Consider the following 12,236-nt stretch of genomic DNA (forward strand, 5'->3'; position numbering starts at 1 on the left):
ATACTTCATAAGTGCACAATATCATTTTCTATTGCAATGGTTTTAAGTAACTTCTTAAAAAGGGGGGTGTAAAAATGCCTCCTTTTTTCCATAATGAAGTCACACTTGTACAGAATTGATGTAGCAGATGGGTGTGACCCACTATAGCAGGGGTCCTCAAACTACGGCCTGCGGGCCACATGCGGCCCGCCCAAAACATTTATCTGGCCCACCGGGTGTTTTTGCCGCCGATGCCTGTTGCTGAATTTGTTCATAGTTCTTTTTTTAAACTATAGTCCGGCCCTCCAATGGTCTGAGGGACAGTGAACTGGCCCCCTGTTTAAAAAGTTTGAGGACTGCTGCACTATAGAATGATGAATATTTTGCATTCCGACAGAAAATGCACATTTCATAAAACTCATTTTCTGGGTTTCCACTTTGCTTTTTATGATGACTCATTGTGGCTTCTATCTAGGGAAGTCTTAATGAATATCTAAGGTAAGAGGAAGTGAAACCTGCTTGTCATTTAGGATGCAGAAACTGAGAAAGCTTTGGTAGCCGATGTTCCTTGCATATTTATATGTGTGAACTATATATAAATGCAGCACTTGCCTTTATTTTTCTCTGAAAAGTTATTCCAAACCCCCAAACAGGAAGAGTGCAAATTTCTGTTGACCATTCCTGCTCCTGCCCTCTCTTTTTCTCACTGGGGTGGGGGAGAGGGGGGGCTGTTGGGTAGTGATTTATTCTGAGGCCTATAACTCACTACAATCTTTACACTGTTGCTCAAGTTGTCCCAGATTCAGTCGTTAGGAGTGCCTTTCTTTACTTGGCCTCCGGTGTTCCTTGGAAAAGCGTCCATCATTTCTTCAGTAACTCCTTACTTTCTGACATGAGATAGTCCAGGCTTGTCTTGGACTTGCCCCGCCCTGGAGCCAGCCTTTCTTCAAGGACCCCTGTCCTTCTGTTGGAGGCGGTACTGAGATCCAGGATCTGGGCCCAGGCAATAACTGACCTGCTTTCTGTCACTACAGATTAGACTTGTCTTTTTTTGTTGCTGTTTTAATCCTCACCCAAGGATATTTTCCCATTGAATTTTAGGAAGAGTGGTCTTTCTCTTGACCACCTTCCAACCTAACACTATCTAGGGGCCCACAATGGGCCAAATCATTAGCATAACAAAAACACTCTTTGTCAGGAAATTCCAAGTTTTTGAAGCTCTGTGTCAAGAACCAAGGACAAAACCCAGGTATGGTCTATACCAGTGATGGCGAACCTATGACACGTGTGTCAGAGGTGACACACGAACTCATTTTTTTGGTTGATTTTTCTTTGTTAAATGGCACTTAAATATATAAAATAAATATAAAAAATATACATCTTTGTTTTACTATGGTTGCAAATATCAAAAAATTTCTATATGTGACATGGCACCAGAGTTAAGTTAGGGTTTTTCAAAATGCTGACATGCCGAGCTCAAAAGGTTCACCATCACTGGTCTATGCTGTACCACACCTTCTCACACTCATGCTCCCATGTCTTTCTCTGTCTTACTTATTTCAGTTACCATAATGTCCCTAAGGTTCATCCATGTTGTTGCAAATGTAGGATTTTATCTTTCTCATGGCTGAACAATATCCCATTGTATTAATACACATCTTCTTATCCATTCATTAATGGACACTTAAGTTGTTTCCATATCTTGGCTATCTATATATATAAAAGCCCAGTGACCGGAACAGCGGAATGACTGGAACGACTGGTCGCTATAATGTGCACTGCAGTGGCCAACTGGCCTGATCCGGGCCCGAATTGGCCACCCCCTCAATCTCCCGTGGCCCCTCCCCAAGGCCGGCCCCACCCCCGATCAGATCCCCACCTCAATTGGGGGCAGGGCTGGCCAGCCAAACACCCACAGCCCCTCCCTCCAGCCAGCCCCACCCCTGATCAATCCCTGCCCCTGATTGGCCAACCACCCGCAGCCCCCTCACCCCTCACCGGCCCAGCCCTGATCAGTCCCTATTGGGGCGGGTTGGCTGGACCCCACCTGTGCAAAATTTGTGCACCGGGCCTCTAGTATCTATAATAATAAAAGGATAATATGCTAATTAGGCCAGACGTCCTTCCGGATGACCTTCTGGATGAAGCCTCGGAGGGCAGGGACTGAGGCAGAGGCAGCCACTTTAGTGGGTGGGGGCCGAAGCAGAGGCAGCTGCTGGGGCAGTGGGGGGCTGAACCCCTTGCACGAATTTCGTGCATCAGGCCTGTAGTTTATAATAAAAGCAAATGACATCTGCAGTGAGGAGAAGCCTACTTATAGCATTTTCAATGTAAAGTTACAAGTATGAAGATGTGATCGTTTTAGAACAATCTTATTAGCTAACATGCAATGATGGCTTACATGAGACAGAATCATTAAATGCACAACATGGCTTAGGGCGGTTGGACTGTCACAGTGATCTGTCATTTCAGACTTATTCACCTACAACAGGATGGTATTTCACCAATACTGAGAGAAATACATTTGTGAGAAGAACCCCAGCATCCTTGAAGAGCTCTGTGATTGCTTTTCTCTGTAGGCGAGACCTTACGGTGGGACCGATGGTCACTGAATGGGGAACCTAAATGAAGTGGAAGTACTTGGATCCACGTTGGCAGGAGCCAATTTCACAGCTGAAAAGAGGAGACACCCTGAAAGGCCCACCTACGTTAAAAGGACAAAATGAAATGTTTTAAACAACATTAAGCCCATAAATTCAACTAGTTAGAAGAAATGGACATACTTCTTGAAAGACAGAAAATACAAAGCTCAAGCAAGAAGAACTAAATAACCTTGAGCCTTTTATTTATGAAGAAAAATGGATTTTACAGTTGAAAACCTTCCTGCAAAGAAAGCTGCTTCACTGGTAGGTGAATTCTATTAAATAATTCCAGACTTTGCTTCCCTGCACATTCCCTGTAGAGTTAGCATCACCCATGAGAGCACTTACTTGCAAAGTTTGGAAGGGGGAAGTGGAGCTGTAGCAAACTGTTTTCATGCTTAGGCGGTGGGTGCAGGCACCAGGAGCCGTTCTGCTCTGGCATGGTATTGGCCCTTTGCTGGCTCACCTGGCTGAGGTGGGCAGGAGCCAGGACCACTACACTTCCAGCTCCTGTGCCAGGGCTGAGCGTTTTGCTTTCTGACAAGGGTGCCAGCTTCACCTGCAGGCCACTCTCTTCATTAAAGTTGGGGGCAGGGAGAGGTGGGCTTCAGCCCGTCCTGTATGTTCCATCTCATCCCAGCAGGTTCCAGTTTTTCCTTGATCTTTCCTACTCACATCTATCTATCTTCCTGAGTGCCCACCCCACTCACTCTGGCCCCAGCCCTAGGAACACAAGCCTTACATAGACTTTTTAGCCATCTGCACAATCCCATTTGGTCAAATCGTTATGATAAATCCCGTATTATATACACCCTCCCCCCCCACTACTGGTTCTGTTTCTCTGGTTGAACCTTGGCTGACACACCAGGTGTGGTAGATTTTAGCTTTCAGCCATTTGTAAGGAATCTTCTTGTAAAGCACATTGCATTTTCTATTGAATATCAGTTGAAATTATATATATATATATTCAAATATATATATATATATTCAAATATTGCTCAAGTCTTGCAAATTAATGTCTAGATCAATTTCTGGTCCTTCTATAAGGGTCAATAAATAGAGCCCTTGATTGATCTTTCTTCTTTTCCTTTATTGTCCTCTTTCTGTTTTCCCATGTCTCCCACCCCCTTCCTTTGCCCAGGTCTATATTTTAATTAGTTAATAAAATGCTCATTGAATGCCTTCTGTATAAATACCATATATATCAGGTGCCAATGTATCAGGCATTGTGCTGGCAACTATGTACAGAGTGGAGAATAAAATAGAGATAGTTTAATGCCAGTTTTTTAAAAAATTAAATATATTTTTATTGATTTCAGAGAGGAAGAGAGAAGGAGAGAGAGACAGAAACATCAATGATGTGAGAGAGAATCATTGATCAGCTGCCTCCTGCATGCCCCACACTGAGGATGGAGCCTGCAACCCGGACATGTGCTCTGACGGGGAATTGAACTGTGACCTCCTGGTTCATAGTTTGCCACTCAACCACTGAACCATGCTGGCTGGGCCTAATGCCAGTTTTCATGAAAACAGGTGTGAAACAAACAAACAGAGATATATAATTGCAGTTCCATAAGCTCTATGGAAGAAAAGATACCAACAAACACATCTAAGGCATGTTCTTGGCCCTCAGTATACAATGTGTGGGAGAGGAGCAGTCATAAAAATAGCTACCAAGAAAGCTACCTGTGCATCACATTTTCAGCACCGAGTCTCCCACAAGGCTGCAGTCTCCATCGTCCAAGCAAAATCCTGGAACCTCATGCTCCCAGCACTGTTGATCCTGGGAACTTCTAGTCAAATGAAAATGCATCATGTATCTATTTTTCTTACTGCCCTCAGAGTTTTTTCCTGTTACCACCAGGTGGTAAATCTGTTATAGTAAATTTCCCATATGGTAATTCACTGGAGATCTTGATTGATGTTATGCTAGATAACTGGTATTACTTGTAAACAGTGGAAGAAACAGTCTAATTTTGACTGACCAGGTGACTTTTGGTCACCAGCACCAGATCCATGACAGTCCACAATGCCCGCCCCCTTGTGGTAAATAATGTGATTCATTCCCAATCCTGGTGCTATTTATTTTCCCATTTTGCTCAAATCTTTTAAGTTTCTGTACTTCTGTTTTGTAAATATGCCAATCAACATATTTTGAATGGTCATTCAAAAAGAACAAAGTATTATTCTCAACACAGTAATCATTTTTACATTTACAAATTCACTTCCAGTTATTTTTTACCGAAGTACACATTTCTTATGTAAATTAAATAATTTACACACTACTTAGCAGAAGAAACACCTGGGGACCAGTGACTGTTGCTGTCCAGCAGATGGCGCCAGACACCAGGCCACCAGTCAGCTCATTTTTACAGGTGTTTATTTTGTAAAAAAGCGGAATGAATTTCATAAGTATGGTAATATCTTATTCATTTATTTGAGGAATAGCAAACTTGTTTAGTTTACGTATTTTTGTTTAACTTCTCTATAGTCCAAAGCTTTATATTTTAAAATTGCACACTCTGAAAAATGTTATTTATTACTGAGGACATTTTTTAAGGTTCTTGATCATGCTTGTGGGATTTCTATAAATAAAAGTACCTGTAGAGGTACTTATTTTATGTGCTAAAGGAAAACATATGCATTTATAGAGTTTGAAAAACTTTTAAAAATCTTTATTGTTGAAAATATTACATATGTCCTCTTTTTTTCCCCATTGACCCCTTCTAGCTCCCCTGCCCTCCCCCACCCCAGGCCTTCACCACACTATTGTCTGTGTCCATGAGTTATGCATATATGCATACAAGTTCTTTGGTTAATCACTCCCCACCACCCCCTCCCTCACCCCACCTTCCCTCTGAGATTCCACAGTCTGCTCCATGGATCTATTTTGTCCATCAGTTGATTTTGTTCATTAGATTTCACAAATGGAGTTTGAATACTTTCTTGAAATAACGGTAAAAAACAATTATTGCCCACAATCCATGTCAATGATGCTGATTTTGTTAGCTTTAAAAAAAGTTGCTGAAAATCATGTTTTAATAGTATTCCCATGGACTCTGAGCTCAGGGATCATTGTGCAATGCTATATGTGTCTTATGCAGATGGCAGAACAACACAGTAACTTCCTTCGTAGTTGACAGTTTCTTTTTGTAGCAAGAACTCAGAAAGGGGAGCTTCTAAGTAATGCCAGGCTTTGGCAATGGAATAGAACCAATCAAATAACTACTTCAAGTTCACATGTTAGCATCTCATTGTGGATAGTGCTACATTCTCAATGTTTTCCAGTGTTTTGTTTTGGGTGTTTTTTTTTTGTTTGTTTGTTTGTTTTACATAATGAACAGTGTTTGGGTTATGTGTGAATATCTTTGGAAAGTGATATTCTGAGACTCTAGAAGTCATGTGAGCATGATTCTTAGCTATACACACCAAGGATATATTTATGTTAGAGGGAAAGTTAAAATAACTCAAACTATAAATCATTCTGTTTTTCTATGTGGCCATTTGACAGATATTTTATTCATTTACATCTGCTAGAATATTTGCTTTACAAGTAGCCGTTCTTATTTGTAGATAAGTACCCATGTTATTGCACTGTTCACTTAGTCCAAAAGATAGAGCCAGGTGATTTATAAATCACCAGAGGATTTATAAGTTGTTTGTTTCTTAGTACGGATTCTCATTTACATCACTTTGGCACATAATTGAATTTTCCAGCAAACTGAAGCTTATTTCTTAGCCCTAAACATTAACATTAAAAAAAAAACCTCTATCTTTTAGATAAGGTTGTCAATAGAAGAAGAGGCTAAAAGGAAATTGTCATAAGTGATTTTGAGTGGAGATAACAATGAGATAAAAAGAAACATTCAAGAGGAAAGGACAAGGGACATTTGGAGAACCAGTTTAGGAAGTTAGGGAAGGAATTGTCACCAGGTTCCTCTTTGGGATAAGGCCCCATCTGCTTCTATTAACGAGTCCCATAGATAGTGATTTTCATACACATGCGGTTTCCTGTGGAGGCTCAAAGAAGGCGCACAGATTGGTGTTAGAATATTTGTACCACTTGCTCTGTTTCTCTGTGGAGGAGGGGGGAGCTCTTTGTGTTTCGGACATGATGTTTCTTCCTTGGAGAAACTATCACATGCATTGTGAAATATTTATCCCCACAAGCCTCTGTTTGTTAAATGCCCTTTCTGCCCATGTGTTATTTTTGACAAACAAAAATGTATCCTCGCATTTCAGATGCCACCTGGGAGAGTGGCCATGTGTCTGGTTGAGAAATAACATCAAACACAGTCCCCCTACATGTGGATGGCATTTGGTTAGGTGGCTCATCTTCAGCAACATCCTGGCAAGTTCGCGCTAAAAAAAAAAAATAAATAAAAATAAAAAAATAAAAAAAAAAAATAAAAAAATAAAATAAAAAGATAGGCCCTGCTTCATAGATATGCCAACTTCTGTGCTGTAAACAGCAATGTCATATTTATTCATGTTTTAGCCGCTGGCTTGAAAGTTTTCTAAATATTGAGCAGTTGGCTTGTGCAGGTGACCGGGTGAGCCCCAGTGTGTCCCTGTGCTCCGAAAGGCTCCCAGGGAGCCTAAGTGTTTGGGGCTTTGCCACTAACTGATGGTGAGTGAAGGAAGTGACTCAGGGCACAGATTGGGTGACAAATCCATTTCAGGAAGTTTGCCTTCAAGTGGTGAAGGTACATATAATTAGTGCATGTTCTTTAGGGTAAACATGGAAGCTTACATTTGTTTGATGCTTCCCAGGACACGAAGGCGTGGAGTGGAGAGGAAATGCCCTGCGCTCCCACACCCTGGTCTGCATAGTTAGCACAAGCCTCCGGCTGGAAAGGGGAGGAGAAGCCCCTCTTTGCATTCCCCGGAGAAGCCAGAGCATCTTCGTTGGGCCAAGAGGGAGACAGCACTGCATCTGCAGCATCCGAAGGGTTGTGCTTGGACCTCCCACATGAGGCTCCCCCCAAAAAGAGGAGGGCTTCCATTTTTTATGAGAGAAATTGGTTGCTGCTGTGATTGTCAATAGTGTTAACTGGATATGCCCAGCTGTTTCACCCTCCCAGCCTCTCCACCTCTCACTCTCATGAAGTCAACACTTTTTGTTTCTAATTGATTTCAGAGAGGAAGGGAAAGAGAGAGAGAGAGAGAGATAGAAACATCAATGATGAGAGAGAATCATTGATTGGCTGCCTCCTGCACGACCCCTACTGGGGTGGTGGTGGTGGTGGTGGGATTGAGCCTGCAACTAGGGCATGTGCCCTTGACTGGAATCGAACCTGGGACCCTTTAGTCCGCAGGCCCACACTCTATCCACTGAGTCAAACCGGCTAGGGCTGAAGTCAACACTTGCAAGGTCACATTGGAAATGATCAGTTTCAGACCTGGGGTTGCACATTGATTTAGCCAGTAGCTAGAGACTAGCGATAGGAACCTCCATTCCTGGGTAGCCTGGCAGGACTTTCATGGGGTTATGAGCCCTCATTGTCAGAGCTGGGACTTCCGGGTGCTCAGGAACGGACGAAGGCCACACAGCTGAGGAAGCAGCTGGCACACAGCAGAGCCAGGACTCAGACGAAGGTTGGTTTACCCCACTGTACTACACGGCTCTTTTGTTTTTGTTTTTTTCTTTAAGAAATTATTTGCTTTATTGTTGTTGTTGTTTGTTTGTTTTTTTAAGGAAGGGAGGTAGCTCCCGCCGGCTTGCTTTCTTTTTTAGGTATTTCTGAGAATCCCGAGAACCCAGCGAGGCTGGAATTGGCCACTAGGTGGAACACTTAACCTCCTAAAGCGAATGTCTCCAAACCTTTATGGCTGTAAATCGGAGGTTCAAGTGAGAGGATCTCTAACATTTCTAGAAGTTATTTCTCATGCATTATTAGGCCACACTTAAGATTTAGACTATCTATTTAATATATTCTGAACCTGCAAATCTCATCAAAGCCAATGCCTGTTCAGAAAGCAAAGGTAGACAGGGAGAATTATAGGGATGGGCAAAAGTAGGTTTACAGTTGTTCATATGGAAAAATACAAATTAATAAATGATATTACAAGAATAAATTCTGTGTTGCTCATGCTCACAATTATAAACCTACTTTTGCCCACCCCTATTTATCAAGTCTTAAAATTTTTCGTACTCTTTAAGCCGGTAATTCTACTTCTAAAAAGCTATTTTATTTGTTACATCTGAAGCATGGATAAATAATATAGAAGAAAATGCATGTCATCCTTTTAAATGAAGATGTAAGTTATACTAAGTGTTTAAAAATCGCCTGTTTACATTTCACTATTTTATTGGCTAAGTTTGTGGTGGAATTTTGAGGAAAGTAACCTTGGGGATTAAATGATTTTTTGCTTTTCATTCCATTTTTAATGGCAGTAATACATGTCCATTGAGGAAAATTATGAAAAAAAAATCCCTCATAAAAGCATGCAGGTCTACAAAGGACACGCCCAGGTGGTTAGGTACCAGGAAGAGGGCACAAACACTCTTCCCTGAGGGAGTCAGTTCAGGACAGGATGGGTTCTGGCTGCCTGAGGGTTTTAGTGAGCTTCTTATGGATTGAATTTAGGATATTTCAGTGAAAATGAACACAGTATTTCTTCCAATACCTATGCTCTTATAAGCAGATTCCATGAAAACATTGTGATATAAATAGGCCTCCTTATAAAGCACATAAATAGCTTAGGAATGAGGAAATGAATATATCTCAGAGGTTTTGTATACAATAGTCTTGTGATAAAGTGAAGTTAAAATGGATAGTGTGGGAACGAGGACCACTTTGTCTTAACCCTACATTTGTAAGAACTGCTATACGCTGTGAGGTAACCCTTAAAACCTCTGAAGGCACAGCATTTCGTGGGCTGTGCAAATGAAACGGAGCACAGCGATGATCAGGGGAGCTGAGTGTGTCGGCGCTGGCGCTGGCTCCTGGTGGGCAGGGATCATGCTTCCTGGGACCAGATGGAAGCTCAGGAAGCGGGAGGAGCAGGAAGGGCATGGGAGCCTGGAACCATCAGAGACACTGACAGGGGTTCCCAGGGAGAGAACGAGCTACGGGGGATCAAGTTCAAGTCAGGGCATGGCGATTTTCACCCCTGGGCATTAAGTGTCTAAAAGGAAATCAATTGGTCTTACTTAAGAACAGAGTGGGGACAGGATTTCCTGTCCAAATACTAAAATTCCTTTTAGAAATTCAGTCAGAAATTTCTATCAGAGAGAACATAACCCATTGATGGAAGAGAGTAGATGGAATGTGTTAGTAAGGAAATAAAAGGATGTAATTGAACTTTGCAGGTCTTCAGAGATGTCTATGGGGCCACTTCATAAGAGGCTTGCTCAGAGCCGTTGGATGGATGAAGGAATGGGGTTTGGCCATGAGAGCAGGCCAACCACGGCAAGAATACATTAGAGCAGTGACCCTTACCTCTAACACCATGACAAGTATGTATGACCTGGGATGCTTGTTAACACTCAGATTGTGGGGCCCACCCTAAGCTTCTGCTTCTAGGGTCGAATGGCGACCGAGAATTTGCATTTTTAACAAATCGTTTCTAACAAAAGGATGCTGATGCTGCTTGTCTGGGAACCGCTCTTTGAGACCTACTACCTAGAAGATGCCATATTATGCAGGAGGCTGGGAGGGTGCCACGACCTACACGGCTAGGGTTCTGGATCTGAAGGAGGGACTGATGCACAAATGAAAATATTATACAAGAAATATGAATTTAGAAGGCATGGGGGGCGGGGGTGGAGACCTTCTCTCTTAAAGAGGCACACTGAAACCTGGCCTTATCCGCTTTTTATTCAATTTTAGATACACATCTTGCCCTCAGTAAAGCATGGCAAACAGGTAGCAGACAGACTGTCTCTAAGGTCAGTAAAGGTCAGTAAAGATCAGAAAGGTCCAGTAAACATTTACTTTGAGGCTATTAGGTCAGAAAATTGCTTTGAGCCACTGCTATCTCAACATGAACAGTGGTGCTTGGCATTAGCCCTGCTAATGCCCAAGGTCCATCGGCCTTCTGCGTTCCTTGGTGCACTCTCAAGATAGTATCAGCAGTGGGTAGCTTCCCGCAGGAGGAAAAAGCAAAGTAGAGACAGGTGAGATGCAAGCACATTGGCACCACTCTGGAGGACACTGAAGTCTCATTGGTATCTCTTGTAAAAAGGGTGCAGATTTCCAAATAATTTATGTACAGTATGAAAATAGGGTGTCTTGCCCTAGCTGGTTTGGCTCACTGGCTAGAGTGTCGGACTGCGGACTGAAGGGTCCCAGGTTCGATTCTGGTCAAGGGCATGTACCTTGGTTGCAGGCACATCCCCAGTAGGGGGTATGCAGGAGGCAGCTGACCGATGCTCTCATCGATGTTTCTAACTCTCTATCCCTCTCCCTTCCTCTCTGTAAAAAATCAATAAAATATATTTTTAAAAAAGAAAATAGGGTGTATTAGTCAGTTCAGGCTGCCATGACAGAACCCCATAGACTAGGCTGCTTATAAACCATAGGAATTTATTTCTCACAATTCTGGAGGCTGGGAAGTTCAAGATCAAGGGCTAGACTCTGATGGCAGATTCAGAGTCTGGGGAGAGGCTCTTGGTTCAGAGACAGCTGCCTCCTCTCTGTTATCTCACGTGGGGGAGGAGATGCGGGATCTCTCTGGGATCTCTTGTATAAGGGCACTAAACCTGTTCATGAAGGCCCTGCCCTCATGACCTCCCAAAGGCCCCATTTCCTAATACTACCATCTAGGGAGGTAGGTTTTCAACATATAAATTGCTGGGGGTGGGGTGGGGAGAGGGGAGGCACAAAACATTCAGTGTATAGCAGATGGGGACAAAAGAGTTACTTTAGTGTGGAGAAACCTGACCAATAATTATTTCAGCCAGGTGCCTATGGTCAACATCATCTGTGATAAGTCATGTTGAGAGCATGTTAAAAGGCACAGATCTTAGTTGGCAGGCTGTCATCCTAAATAGGTTCTGAGCACATGAAAGATGAGGTATGAGGTGAGCAGTGAGATTCCCTTACCTTTCCTGGTGTCCCGACCACTTTCTCTAATTGCCTTAGGAGGAATAGTTGTGTATCTCCTGAGTCATTGATGTTTTGTTTTAAAATTTATGGATAATGTGAATCATGCAACGGATGTGTGATCTACTCCAAGAGAATACGAAAGGATTATCAGCACACACCCTGTACTTCAATAATAATACTTGTTTCATGGCATACTTTTTCTCACATTTTCTTTGAATTTATGTAAGCCACATTTAGTCTTTAAGTTAGTAACTAACAGACTAAATAATTGATTTACCTCTCTATTGTTCTATTTTTCAAAATTTCCATGTAATAAATACAACTTTTGAATATTTATTTTTTGATTTATTTCTAAGTACATTCAAATGAAACAACTTTTGTAGGACCAATTTCTTCTATTTATTTTTATCTATAAGATAGTACTGCCCTCAACACTATTAGTTCCTTAAATTACTATTTGATTTCTGCTTTTTACATCTCCAAAAATTCTTCAGAGGATTATTTTATTAATCACACTTTTTTTCATTCATAAAAAATATGAGAAGAAAAGACAGGTATTATT

The sequence above is a fragment of the Myotis nattereri genome (assembly GCF_964212035.1).
Source record: "Myotis nattereri genome assembly, chromosome: 8".
Lineage (NCBI taxonomy): Eukaryota > Metazoa > Chordata > Mammalia > Chiroptera > Vespertilionidae > Myotis > Myotis nattereri.